Source organism: Phoca vitulina, unplaced genomic scaffold (genome assembly GCF_004348235.1).
Source record: "Phoca vitulina isolate PV1807 unplaced genomic scaffold, GSC_HSeal_1.0 scaffold9, whole genome shotgun sequence".
Taxonomy (NCBI): Eukaryota; Metazoa; Chordata; class Mammalia; order Carnivora; family Phocidae; genus Phoca; species Phoca vitulina.
The window spans coordinates 54,926,932-54,939,786 of NW_022589712.1; the positions used below are offsets into that span (position 1 = coordinate 54,926,932).

At 35.5% G+C, this 12,855-nt stretch overlaps 1 protein-coding gene across 1 annotated transcript in view; it reads right to left on the reverse strand.

Annotated features, from left to right (window-relative positions):
* LIN28B (lin-28 homolog B) overlaps window positions 1-12,855 on the reverse strand; it is a 120,819-nt gene that overhangs the window by 84,559 nt on the left and 23,405 nt on the right. The window lies entirely within an intron of this gene.

Genomic DNA, 12,855 nt, shown 5'->3' on the forward strand with positions numbered 1-12,855 from the left:
ATTTATTTATTTATTTCACACAGAGAGACACAGTGAGAGAGGGAACACAAGCAGGGGGAATGGGAGAGGGAGAAGCAGGCTTCCCGCTGAGCAGGGAGCCCAATGCGGGGCTCGATCCCAGGACCCCGGGATCATGATCTGAACCGAAGGCAGACGCTTAACAACTGAGCCACCCAGGCACCCCTATACCCAATGTTTTATACTCTACTACTTTTCATTTGGCAAGGTAACTAAATATCTTTCCTTTGCACTGAACACTTCGAATGCCAAATGTTCCCCCCTCCCACCCTTTTCCCAGGCATATTCTCATTTTTTGAAACTTGTATATTAAAAAACAGGGACAAAGCTGCTCTAGTTGAGCAGAATGGAGTTTGGCCTCCCCCCTCCCAGTGGTCCTCAAAGTACCCTGAAGGAAATCAAAGACACTTCTGAATACAGTTTAACAATCTAACTTTAAAAACACCATTTTAAAAAAACTGGCTACATTACATGGGGGTTTATAATTTAACCAATCATCCAATAATAAACATTTAGTTGTTTCCAATTCTTTGTTTTTATAAAAAGTGCTTTGACAAAAATCTCTGTGTACATCCATTCCTATTCACAGGCTTTTGATGTGCATTGCCAAATTATACTGTAGAAACTTGCATCAGTATGTCTCTCTGCCAGAGGTATAGGAGACTATTTCTCTCCAATTTCCACAACATCAAGTATTATCATTAAAATAGTATTAATAATAACTTGCCGAACTCTCATCTGTTAAGTGTTGCTTTAAACTTATATTTCTTTAGTTTCTGTATTTATACTTTTCTGAATTTCTACATCCCTGTCCTTTGCCTGTTTTTGACAAAGATGCTTGTTTTTTCTTACTAATACACAAGACTTCTTTATACTGCAAGGACATTAACCCTTTGTCTATGTGTTGTAAATAATTTTCTTACTTCATACTCTGCCTTTCAATTTCCCAACAAGTTTCTCCAAGTGACTTAAGTCTGGTTAATGATACAGTTAATATGAAAAAGATCCACACATATTTAACTTATACATAATGTACTCACTTTACTTAAATGTCTGAGACACCAATGTGTAAATAAATTGTACTTTATAAAATAAAAATATATTTGCAATAAGAGATTTCACTCATTATATAAACAGCCATCATTACTTTTATAAGTAATAGGTAATCTATATATAAATTTGACTTTAAGTTTCAACATCATTGAATGATTAATGATACTGGATTCTAAGAGGAAATGAACGAGCAAGAATAAATTAATTTTTCATACATGCAGCTGTAACATGACACAGCTGTGAAGTTTGAAGAGAAAAAGCAGTTAAATATAAACGGTGAAGGTCAAAAAAATTTTTAAATCACGAATAATAGCTTTATTATTATCTAGATTTTAACAATTAATTAAACTATTATGCTAACAGTAAAATTAGATGAAGTAAATCATCTAATCCTAAATTATTTGGGTATATGTTCATTGTTAAGTATGCTCCCTGTTAAAATTTAACATTGAAAAATCTAAATAAAATGATAAAATGTTAATGAATTTTACATCCCTCTTTTAGCTTCACTTTATGCTTTAAGAATGAAATGTAGTCTCAGGATTTCAATTATATGATAGGTTTGAAGTCCACTGCAATGAACTTCAATCATTTCTAGGTTTTTCCCTTATAGAGTTTTATAATGTGACACACTTCTTAAAATTACAGGCCATGAATTAGATATGTTAATTTTAATATTCTGTTATATTGTGGTTTGATCTGTATTACACATCATATCTAAAATTATTTTATATATGGTTAAAACAAATTAGGTATAGTGTATACCTTTTAACTTTTACAGTATAAAAAAGTTTAAAATAATCTTTCAACCAGTCAGGCTTCTCCAATAATGGAACCTTTTTCTCCTTAGTTTGTCATGGTGTATAAATAAGACATTTTTTTTTTTTCAAAGTCATCTAAAGAAGACAACCTTATCAAATAGGCACAAGGGGAATAAATTAAGGATGAAAGGCTAGTGTTCTTTCCGATGAGCACCACCAATACCAATGGGGATGCCAGGCATTTTAACCTGGAAGTACCAGCCTTCACTCATGTTCTCAGACTAATTTTTATAGGATGTGAACCCAGCCACACGCAGATTATAAATTCTAATTTCGATATGAGTATGAATATCTTACCATTACTAAATTCTACCCTCATCATTATTTTCTAATATTTTAACATTTTTCTTTTTTAAGATTTTATTTTTAAGTAATCTCTACACCCAATGTGGGGAGCTTGAACTTACAACCCTGACAACAAGAGGTGCATGCTCTACCGACTGAGCCAGCCAGGTGTCCCTCATAATTATTTTCTACCACTGTCACCAAATGTCAAAACTTCAACCTAAAAATACTTTATCATTTTAACAATCGGGTACATTTTGCAGCTTTCAGGATATCTTGAAGAAATAGTGCTGGTGGGTGTTACAAACTCTTGTTGATACTGTATTATAATACATCATCCAACTGAGAAACTATGTATATAGATAATAGTTCAACTTTGTCAGTTTCAAGGATTCAGAATTTTTTATTCTTCTCTTCCCTTACTCCATCTCATCAGTAATAGATGCTTGTTAATTCTTCCTCCCAAATGTCTGTTATATCCTTCATATTACAGCTTTTCCCTTTCTGAGAAAACAGCCTCAGAGACAACTATTGAAATGATCCTCTTCAAACAAGATAAAAACACAGAATAAAGTGTATGATGGTACATTAAGCAAATATTTTTTAAAGTTCAGAATACAAAATAGTAATTGTAACAATGTAAAAAAGTATATGGACAAATACTTTTAAGGAAAATATTTTGAATTATATAGACAAGGTAAAATGTTCATTAAAATCATTTTTAGATATTTAATAATTTTAAAAGGCAATTGTATTGTCCACAAACACTAATTTCATCATACCATAATCCAGTTCAGAAATCTATCTAAACTATATTCAAAATTGATCATTTAAAAACCATTCACCTGGGGTGCCTGGGTGGCTCAGTCAGGTGGGCATCCAACTCTTCATTCGGCTCACGTCATGATCTCGTGGGCCGTGGGATCGAGCCCCACATCAGGCTCCACGCTCTGCAGGGAGTCCCCTTGAAGATTCTCTCTCCCTCTGCCCCTCCCCTCCCTCTCTCTCTAAAATCAACAAATCTTAAAAAAAAAAAACAACATTCACCAGTTGGTCTCTCCTCTCCTTACCTTTCCATCCTTCCAAAATTCTCTTATCATCCTTACTGTATCCCAACTACAAACTTATTAGAGCATAGAGCACTTCTAACAACACCTAACATTTGTCTTTGCCACCAAGCCTTTGATGAATTTTCTTATCACTGTTAGAGACTAAGAAAGACAAAAGGAGCTCCGGACAGCCAGGGTTTGGTCTGTCACTATCACTCAGGTCTTGTGTCGCTGGGAGTTGGCTTGGCACTTAGAGCTATGCCAAGGTGTTCATAACATTTTATTTGAACATAAACAATTTCGGAGAACACCCCAAATTAGACAAGGCCACTCTGACTTTATCTGAACAGAGACAAAAACAACACTGTCCAAACCAAGAAATGGTCAAACACTCCCCTTTTATGCTAATATGTCTGCTTCCTTACCAATTCTAGTTTTAGCACCACTATGTTCTTCCTGCCTTCTAGGTAAGAATTACTAGGATCCCTGGGGCGCCTGGGTGGCTCAGTCAGTTAAGTGGCTGCCTTCCACTCAGATCATGATCCCAGCGTCCCAGGATCGAGTCCCGCATTGGACTCCCTGTTTAGTGGGGAGTCTGCTTCTCCCTCTGCTCCTCACCCTGTTCTTGTGCTCTCTCAAATAAATAAAATCTTTAAAAAAAAAAAAGAATTATTAGGATCCCCAATAACAAAATTACTTCTGCTTTTTGACAGCATCAAACCCTTGCTTTCTTGACCTTCCCCCAAATCATAAACCCAAATCCTAGAAGTCCTTTCTAACACCTTCTCACTGAGATGCTTCAAGGTTCCACATGATGTGCCATGTTCCTCAGTGCTACAAGTTAATAAATCCAATTTTGTTTGATTCAGATGTGTTCCTGATGGCATTTTTTTATATATGTTCATTATCAATAATACTATTAGCTTTTTTTAAAAAGATGTATTTATTTATTTTTAGAGAGAGAGAGAGCAGAGGGGAGAGGGAGAGGGAGAGAGAGTCTTAAACACAGTCCATGCGGAGTATGGAGCCTGACACAGGGCTCGATCTCACCGTCCTGAGATCACAACCTGAGCCCAAACCAAGAGTCAAACGCTAAACTGACTGCGCCACCCAGGCGCCCCATTACTATTAGTTTTTATAATGGTTTTCATTTTTATTTATTTTAATCTTATTCAAAAAAACATATCTAAAAAGCCTCTTTTTAGGGCCCTGGGTGGCTCAGTTGGTTAAGCAACTGCTTTCGGCTCAGGTCGTGATCCCAGGGTCCTGGGATGTAGCCCCACATCATGCTCCCTGCTCAGCAGGGAGTCTGCTTCTCCCTCTCCCTCTGCCGCTCCCCCTGCCTGTGCTCTCCTGCTCTCTCCCTGTCAAATAAATAAATAAAAATCTTTTAAAGAATAAAAATAAAAAGAAATAGTAAATAAAAAGTCTCTTTTTATTATCTAACACCAAGCTGTTTTTAGTTTCAGTATATACTCTTACAGTTCATACCATGTTTCATCCATTTAACTTACATGTTAAGTAATTTTTTCCATCACAAGCACATATACATTTGCTCCTTAATTCCATAAAAAGGTAAGTTCTGGGGTGCCTGGGTGGCTCAGTCAGTTAAGCGTCTGACTTCAGCTCAGGTCGTGATCTCAGGGTCCTGGGACGGAGACCCACAATGGATTCCATGCTCAGCAGGGAATCTGCTTCTCTCTGTCTGCCCCTCCCCCTACTCCCTCTCTCAAATAAATATTTTTTTTAAAAAAAAGGTAAGTTCCTTAAGAGTACGGTAATTGTGATGTGCACTGAATAATGTATAAAATTATTGAAACATTTTATTGTACAACTGAAACTTATATAACACTGTTAACTGTACTTCAATAATAAAAAAAATTATAAGATTCATGTGCATCCAAATATTTATATCTTTGTATCACTACAAAGAAGGTTGTAGATTGTCATTAATTCCTTTTATTTACTGGTACTTTCCAAATTCTGTTCCTGGCTTCTTTTTTCAACTTTACATTTCCTTCTTTTATGATGCTTTCCAACCTTACTTTCACTACCACCCAAATATGATGACTTCTATCTAAATCTATAACCATAATCCATACCTCTCTTCTAAGACCCACACAGATATCCAACTGGATGGTCACAGGGCCCTCAATTTTCCCATTTCTAAAACAAAACTCAGTACCTGGTCCACCAAAACTGGATACTCCTTCTCCTCCTCTAACTTCCATCCTTGTGTCTCTCCCAACCACTCAAGCACCCAAGTCAGAAATCAAGTAGTGATTCATATTTTTCCTCTTCTCTCACCCTCCACAACCAACAGTTTACCAAGTCCTGAATATTTCTGATATTTTTCTTAACATCTCTCATCTTCCAGTTTATAGCTAGTTACTACCTTAGTTAAGGCCCTCTCTACCTCTCCCGAACTGCAGTTCGCTTACCTCTCTCAAATCCATCTTCACCATCACACTGCAGCAGAAACCATCTAGAGTAACAATCTGTTCAAATTAGTTCCCTGCTTTAAATTCTTTAATGACTTAAAATCCACTAAAATCCTTCAATGGCTCCCCAGTGCCAGTAAGTTAAAGGCCCAACCTTCCTCCTCTTCCACCTCTTCAGCTGACTCTCTCACACTGTCCCCTCACCCTTCAGCCATAGTCAATGATCTGAAGTGTCCTAAAATATGCCAGGCACTGGGTATAGTGCTCCCTCTGTTGAGAATCACTTCCTCTAAATGTCTGACAAATATTCTGCTCTCATAAGCTCAGTTTAATATTCACCTCATATAAAATAGTTTTAACACTTTGACAAGTCAAGCATATTCTCCTTTCAGATTCCAATGTACAAGTTTTCCTGACAGCATTGAAATCACTTTAATAAAGGGATGCCTGGGTGGCTCAGTCAATTAAGCATCTGCCTACGGCTCAGGTCATGATCCCAGGGTCCTGGGATCAAGCCCCACATCGGGCTCTCTGCTCAGCGAGGAGCCTGCTTCTCCCTCTCACCCTGCTCGTGCACTTTCTCTCTCTCCCGCTCATTCTCTCTCAAAATCTTTAAAAAATAAATAAATCACTTTAATATATTTCTGTATTTACAGTTTTTTCTCCTATTCTGAACTGCAAGGTCCTTGAAGACAGAACCCATGACTTAATACAATTTGTATCCGAAGTAACTAACACTATGCCTGGCACAAAACAGAACCAAATACACAAGTAACTGATTTGCTAATTTGCAACAAAAGAAAAATTTTATTTTGCCATGAATCTTCACCTAAGTAAGGTTAAAGGCAAAGAATATTCTATCAAGCATTGGTGTAGTTTTTAATGACAAAAAGCTTCTTCGTAAAATGCTACAAGAAAGAGTAACTTTACAAGATGATCAGCTTATTGCTTTCAGAATTGCTACTTATGCTGATGCTCATAAGAAATAAGATTTAAGGGGCGCCTGGGTGGCTCAGTCGTTAAGCGTCTGCCTTCGGCTCAGGTCATGATCCCAGGGTCCTGGGATTGAGCCCCTCATCGGGCTCCCTGCTCAGCAGGAAGCCTGCTTCTCCCTCTCCCACTCCCCCTGCTTGTGTTCCCTCTCTCGCTATGTCTCTCTTTGTCAAATAAATAAATAAAATCTTTAAAAAAAAAGAAATAAGATTTAAGATCCTACCTTTTAAATCCTACCTTTTAGTTTGTTTAAACAAACTAAACAATGGCTATTCAATAGTAAAAGTAATCTTAATAATGTTAATATAAATATGTGAAATCAGGACTTAAAAGTGAAAGAATATTTTAAAGCTTTAAAAATAAAACAAGGGAAGACAACTTTACAATCTCAGAGTACAAACTGATATAACCAATGTAGAAAATAATTTAGCATTTCTTAATCAAATTGAAAATACACGTTACAACCCAAAAATTCTATTTCTAGGTTATATACTATAGAAATATTTTTGCATATGTGTACCTGAAGTCTTCTAAGAGAATGTTCAGTGTAGTATTGTTTACAATAGCAAAAACATTTAAAAATCAATTGATTAATAATAGAATATAGCATATTCATATGATGGCATACCACATGACACTAATTATGGATATATGAATACCCATATATGAATATGGACTAATTATAACTATATTCAATAATATAATCTTAAAATATTAAGTACAAAAGTCAATTTTGAAATAGTAAAAATTCTAATAAAGAATGTTTTAATTTCTAATTTACTTTTAATCCATTTAAATGGGGAAACTATAGTGTGACTACCTTATTAAACAGCTAAGAATTTTTTATATGTTTTAAAGTTTATTTTTTAGTAATTCCTACACCCAAAGTAGGGCTCAAACTCATGATCCTGAGATCAAGAGCTGTATGCTCTTCCAGCTGAGTGAGCCAGGCACCCCCAGGTAAAAATTGCTTAAAGTGAAAAATTAAGCTCACAACTACCAAACTGAAATTATTTCCTATAGAAAGAAACAAAGTCAGCACATCATTTCCATGATGATGGAAATGTTCTATATCTATACTGTCCAATAAGACAGCTACTAACCACATGTAGCTGCTGAGCACTTGAGATGTGGCTACTGTAGTAGAGAGACTACATTTTTAATTTTAAGTAATTTAAAGAGCTATATTTTATGAGTGGTTACCATACTGGACAACATAGCACTAAATATTTCTTTGTAGAAACATAACCTAGAAGAATAGTTATACAATACCTACTCTAAAATATCTAGTTTTAGCACCTTAATAAGTTGTTGATTTTCTTTAATAAAAGTCTGTTCATTTATACAGTTCTTTTCCTTTTCTACTCTCACCATTAAATCAAACCTCAGATGTTGGATGTATAGGTGATTTGGTTATAAAAGAGACATTTTAAGTACTACTCTACGTCTTTTTACATCCAAAATCTCCATTGAAATTAAGTAACTACTAAAAAGCATAAATTAAATTTCCATTCACCCACTAAAAATATAATAGAAAAGGCTCTGTTCTCACAGATGAGAATACTAGCTCTGGCACTTACTAATTCTAACTTCATTCAAGTTTAACCTTCTGAGCTTCAATCTTGTCATTTTAAATGAAATAATATCTAACCTAGATGAATATAAAGATTAAGTGAGATAAAATAATAAACTTGCATTATACAGTGTCTGACCCTTATTAGATACTTACTAAATGTGATGTACCTTTCCTACCCCTTCCCCTTCTACCTAAATAAAAGGCCTTTGCTTTCTCCATAACAAACACACCATGTTATTTTTCTCTCATTTCTGAGTAAAAGGACATTTTCCTCTTTTCTTCATGTTTTTATTCAGAAATTTGTCCTCTGAATAACTTAGAAAAAACATATTATGTACTCTGAGCATCAGAAAAATATTTAATGCTATAGTTTATACCATTATAACATACAGCAGTTTAACATATTTAAAAACATTTTGTCAAATATTTTATAAGTATATGTCAAAAAGTCATAACAGACATGTAACACATTATAAAATGAACTCAGCAATGTTTTATAGATCACTAGAGTGTAAATATTGGGAGTAGCTAAGAAAGGAAGGTGTTCGGCCTCTTTATAATTATGATTAAGAAAAAATAGAAAGAACCAATCAAAATTTATCTTTTTAAAATGCTTTTCTTGGGCGCCTGGGTGGCTCAGTTGGTTGAGCGACTGCCTTCAGCTCAGGTCATGATCCTGGAGTCCCGGGATCGAGTCCCACATTGGGCTCCCTGCTCAGCAGGGAGTCTGCTTCTCCCTCTGACCCTCCCCCCTCTCATGTGCTCGCTCTCTCTCTCTCTTTCTCTCTCTCAAATAAATAAATAAAATCTTTAAAAAATAAAATAAAAAATAAAATAAAATGCTTTTCTTGCCTTCAATTTTTTCTATCCATATCAATAAAACTAGGATCATGTTTAATAAATTAAGTTTTACAGCACTTAACCCTACATAATGAACATTCTTAAGTTATTAGTTATGCTTCAAAGGATTTTTTTTGATGGCTAATATTCTATTCAGAGCTAAGCAAAATGTCTGTCACACAGGAGATGTTCAATAAATGTTAGATGAATGGTTCCAAGTTTTTCCATTGTACGGACATACCATAATTCAATCATAGACTGATTTTCCTACATTTTTGTTCATGTCAGTATTTGCATTATCAAGAATGCAATAAATTTTGCCATAAATTTTTGCTTAACTGTTTCCATAAGCCAGGTTTTTCAATAAAGAATTTTTATTTACTATGAGTTTCAACCTTTTCCCTCAACCTTGGTGAAACTCCCTCTTCTCGAGTAAACATATTATTTGGGCTTTTGTGGAACAAGGCTCTGTATTTTTTTTTTTTTAAAGATCTATTTATTTATTTATTTATTGAGAGAGCGATAAAGGGAGACAGAGAGAGCACAAACAGGGGGAGAGGCAGAGGCAGAGGGAGAGGAAGAAGCAGAATCCCTGCTGAGCTGAGAGCCCGACGTAGCGCTCGAGCCCAGGACCTGGAGGTCATGACCCGAGCCGAAGGCAGATGCTCAACCATCTGAGCCACCCAGGCGCCCCAAGGCTCTGTATTTTATACATTTGTATTAGATATATCATTTTTAGGTAATGTTTAGATATCTTTGAACTTATTTTCTTAACCAACATTTAGGTAGTGTTCAAAATAAGTTGTGTCTTTAATTTATTCTACTAATTACTTAGACTTAAGAATTAAATATAATCTTGGGGTGCCTGGGTGGCTCAGATGGTTAAGCATCTGCCTTCAGCTCGGGTCATGATCTCCAGGTCCTGGAATGGAACCCGGAGTCAAGTCAGGCTCCCTGCTCAGTGGGGAGTCTGCTTCTCCCTAGCCCTCTACCCCTACCCCCGGCTCATGCCCTCTTTCTTGCTCTCTCTTAAATGAATAAAATCTTAAAAAAAAAAAAAAAAGAATTAAATACAATCTTGTCTTCACTATTTTATTTTCTAAATGTTATTATCTTTGCTCCATTAGCTCCATGCTAATTCAAGAGATTAAATTTTTATTACCAAAAATTAATTTCTATTCTGAAGGAAATAGTTACTGGACCCAGATAAATTTTTATTTTTATTTTATTTTTATATTTTTTCAGACTTTATTTCCAGATATAATTTTTAAAGTTTTATCACTAAGTTGAAACTTTCCATATAGCCACCATTATGATTAAATGATATATCTAGTATTTGTGGTAGATAGAATTCTAGGACTCCCAATTACCCTAACCTTTCAAAATTCCCCCCTTTGTCAAGATGACCGGATATCATTCCTATGATCGTGATCATAGATATAATTAAAGTTACTAACCAGGTGACTTTAAGTTAATCAAAGAGGAGATTATGAAGTATGTTTCTTGAACTCTATGTAATCATACTTTAAAAGAAGAAATTTTTCTCTGGGTGTTGGGAGAAGGAAAAGTCAGAGATTTGAAGAAGGATTTGACCCACCCTTGCTGACATGAAGACAGATGGGAGGGTCCACAAGGCAAGAATGTGAGTTTGGCCTCTGGGAGCTGGGAGTGGTACCTGGCCAACATCTGATAAAAACATGGAAGACCAGTCCTATAGCCACAAGGAACTGATTTGTACCATCGCCAGGAATGAGTCAGAAAGAGAACTCTGAATGAGAGATGAGAACACAGCTGGCCAACACCTGGACTTCAGCCTTGAGATATTCTGAGCAGAGATCCCATTCACCCTGTGTTGGGCTCCTGATCTATAGACTATGAACTAATAAATATGTGTTGTTTTAAGCCACTAAGTTTGTGGTAATAGGAAACTTAATTTAGTATCAAAGTGGGTGGAAGGAAAAGAGGGGCAAGAGGGGTGTTTAAAAAAATGTATATACATCATAAACTGCAGGGGGTAGTGCACAAAGTAGTGCTCAAGGCCTACCCAACAGCTGAAAGATAACAGTCCCAGGGCAGTAGTATCTCTTACAGAACATGTGCCTATTGATGCAGTGTAGGAGATTTAAAAGAAGGCCTGCACAAAATTTTAAGTCTTCGAGACTTGTTTTCTAACATTCTTATCTATGAGTGACTCTCCTCACCCCTTCAGATTATAAAGTTCTGAAGACTAACAGTAACCTACTAACTACAAAACAGAAAAGTATCTGGGTGATCATTGGTACTTATTCACTAGACTAAATGAAAAATAGCTTCATTTGCATGTTACTATACTACTCAGAGGACAGTGGTGTCTAAACAGCCATGTAGGAACTCAAGTGACATTCTTAACACTGTATTAAAGAAATGTAAAAAATAAGAACAATGGTTACGCTTGTAAGTTGTCTTCCTTAGGGTTTTTCTTTTATTCAGAGATGATATCCCTCTCATGAAATGACAGTAATTACAAATAAATGTCCTTCCATGGCAAAATAGGCACTGGAGGAGTGGGCTAGAGCTGGCTTGTGCCAGCTCAAGGAACTGGCTGTTATATCTGTAGGAATTCCATGAGATCGTTGTCAAAAACAGCCATTATTAGGGTGCCTGGGTGGCTCAGTTGGTTAAGCGACTGCCTTCAGCTCAGGTCATGATCCTGGAGTCCCAGGATCCAGTCCTGCATCAGGCTCCCGGCTCAGCGGGGAGTCTGCTTCTCCCTCTGACACTCTCCCCTCTCATGCTTTCTCTCTCTCTCTCTTGCTCTCTCAAATAAATAAATAAAATCTTAAAAAAAAGCCATTATTAAAAATTAAACTGTAAAAATATACAATTATACGAACAAAAGAATAAAAAATACTTAAAACTCATTACTTCCTAATTATTTTGCTACATTTTACTATCATCTTGAGGTTATTTACATTTATCCAATCTGTACAGTGGAATTACTACAAAATGGTGTATCACTGTGCCTTTCTTCCCAACTCTACACAGACATCACACTGATAGCTTGAAACTAATGGGCAAATGCTACAAATCAGGGCTTTTTAAAAAATTTTGATTGTCTAGACACTTAGGAAAGTGATGGAGAAATTGTTAATAAATGCAAATGAAATACAACAGTGTATTATGTCTATAGCTGTTACACTGTAAATATTATAAAAATAGAGGAAATATTCTACTGTTTTTACTGGAAAAACTGTTTTCCAATTCAGCAAAGAAGTCACTTATAATATAGCTCTGACATACATCTTTGTCTTTGTTATTTAACTTTTGTGTTGTTACTCATTTAACATTCACGTAAAACTACACTTGTTCCTCAATTGCAAACATAGTTTAGCTATAGACACAAGAGTTCCAGAAAAAAAAAAAATCAACAAAGGCATTCTGTGAGAAACAATTGGCTACATGGAATTAATAATAAAGAATATTGTGTATGTATTATCATTTGTAAATTGTGTTCTATATTCTATATGTCAGTAAAATGCACAATACACACAAGATGATTTTTGGAAAGCCATTTAGTAAAAATTTACCAAATCATCCACATTTTTTGAAATGTTTGCTGGTCATAAATTACCAAAATTACAATCACTGATATAGAAACAGCATTTATATTTTTAAATAATTTTTCTTCTCTACTTGTAGAATTGTTAGTCCTCAGTGGGAAAAACTGTAGGCAGTTGTAAGCAGTGAGACATTTTCTAGTTGAGAGCATGGGAGAAGTGGTGATAATCCAGTCACAGTGC